This window comes from Astyanax mexicanus, chromosome 15, assembly GCF_023375975.1.
Source record: "Astyanax mexicanus isolate ESR-SI-001 chromosome 15, AstMex3_surface, whole genome shotgun sequence".
NCBI classification, from domain to species: Eukaryota; Metazoa; Chordata; class Actinopteri; order Characiformes; family Acestrorhamphidae; genus Astyanax; species Astyanax mexicanus.
The window spans coordinates 20,949,445-20,951,549 of NC_064422.1; the positions used below are offsets into that span (position 1 = coordinate 20,949,445).

The 2,105-nt window shown below is 41.3% G+C and overlaps 1 protein-coding gene across 3 annotated transcripts in view; it reads right to left on the reverse strand.

Moving 5' to 3' along the window:
- The window catches only part of waplb (WAPL cohesin release factor b), a 49,312-nt gene extending 47,300 nt beyond the window's left edge, over positions 1-2,012 (reverse strand). For 2 of the 3 annotated variants that reach the window (XM_022669155.2, XM_049464699.1), the window contains exon 1: positions 1,947-2,012. The gene's annotated coding sequence lies outside the window, so the exon portion shown is untranslated. Of the gene's footprint in view, positions 1-57; positions 1,924-1,946 lie in introns of those variants that run through there. The other variant, XM_049464700.1, reaches the window with a different exon arrangement.
- Between the last annotated feature and the right edge of the window lie 93 nt (positions 2,013-2,105).

A 2,105-nucleotide genomic window follows, 5' to 3' on the forward strand; every position in this document is an offset into this window, starting at 1 on the left:
CTTACTCTTATAACACCTCTAACAAACTAACAACTTCTAACCTCATTTCATTCTTACCCTCCTTTCCTCCTCTATCCCAATATTTCCATTTGGACTCCTTCAGGCCCTGTCTAAAATGTTTTTCACCTTGAACTTTTATGTCCTCTATTTTCAAATGTACATCATTATTGTTAAGTTCTCTGGACAAAAGCACCTGTCAAATGTTATGAAATGTAATGCTAGTCTTACACCAAACAACTTTTCAAGCAATTTCAACACTGCAGACATTGAAAAATTAAAATTAAATCAACCAAGTAGCTAGATTTGCAGCATGTTCCCATCTTGTCTTATGCAAACTATGTTGTGGACACAGTAAACAAACGATAGATGAGCCCCACTCAGCCTCTAACAGACAGCAACTGTCCCCTTTCATTTACCCAGAACCATGTCCACATTCTGTGATGTCATTTAACTTTTTTTTTTACACTAACAATCGTCTGCAAACACAAAAGTTGCTTCTTCTGTTTGTGTTTCACTGTTCAACAGCTTCTCATACATTTTCCCACAAAAAAATGAAAATTATAATACAAAAGATCTTTCCAAATTCTTAACGTATAGTGTATTGCTGGCATAATACAGTGCACAGTTTCAGATGCAAATATACAACAACACATGAGCAATATGCAAATATTAGATAGAACCCCTATAAAAGGATGACCATAAAAACCCGGAGGCAACGCGTTTACCACCATAGCTCTCACAATGCAATACATAGCTACATACCTATATACAGAAACAAGAAGAAACGTTCAAACAATCAGTAATAGGTAATTATCATTAATGCAAACATCCATGAGCTCCATCCTGAAACCAGCTAGCTAACAGAATCAACTCCCACACTGCTCTGTTTATTAGCTAACATTATATGTTAACGGTAGTATAAAACGTATATATTTTACTGATTACTAAAGGTACAACACAAACAGACGAGGGTTAACCTGCTACTTGAGTTGGCTGTTTTAGCTTACTCTTTAACTCTTGCTGTTTCTTGTTAACAGTTAAGTGTTACAACACATTTAGGGCACACTTAGCTTAGCACAGGCTAGCCTGTTATCTCTAACTTAATTCCGTGGAAGTTAGATAGCTATCCCAGCTAAGGCTAACTAGCTAAGCTAACTGCTCAGCGGAGTTATCTAGCTATAGGTTATACACTGTATTTCGACCTCCTAAAACGCTGCAATATACATGCAACCAAAAATCGCAGAAATACGTTAAACTGAATCTAGGTTAACTATGTTAGCTTACACCAGCTAAAGGTTTACGAAACAGCTCGTGCTCAGCTTCAGCCGTTATCTTAGCACAACTTTGATTTGCTTCGGGGATTAGCACAACAAACCGGGACGGGCTTGAAAACAAGCGCCTGTGTAAATGTTCTAAATGAAACATTCACTCAAATTAAGACATTTGTACGCTTTATTCGCGGGTTGAATTGAGTTTTGTCCGTTATTCGGATATTTATAGCCGCTAATCTGATTTACGTTAGCTGGCTAAGTTAGCTATAGCTACCGTTTAAAGCAGCGCGAGCTCGTTAGCTCGTCAGCTAGCTGCGTTAGCTTTAGCCCAGCGGCTCGCGGGATGATTTACAGGTGTTTAATGTGTAAACCGACACTTAAAGCACGAACAAAACAAAAGAAGAAGCAAAGCTCTCCGGTTACGGTGATTCGTGGTCGCTGTGTTTATTGCATGGTTTTATCTCTTATTGGTTTTTAACGGACGCTGTTAGCTCTAGCTAGCCTCTCGCAGCGCGTGACCGGGCCGCTCCGCCAGCGCGCGCCCCGCCGTATAAACAACCAAATTTATTTCCAACAAGAGTAAAATACAGACTACGCGCTTCAAACCGCAGCACTGCGCTAGTCTGAGCTCAGCGTTTAATAAATTAAACCTGCACTTTCTCCGTTTCCACCTACATTTTTATCCCCGATTGTTTCGGCCTCCATCCGTGCGCCCCCTCCCGCGCCCTCTCACTCACAACGTCACGTAGCGCCGGCCGACATTAGCCAATCAGAGGCCGCGCTCCGGCGAGCGTGCGCTACGATTGGCCAACGGTTCACTCTGTGCAAACTGGA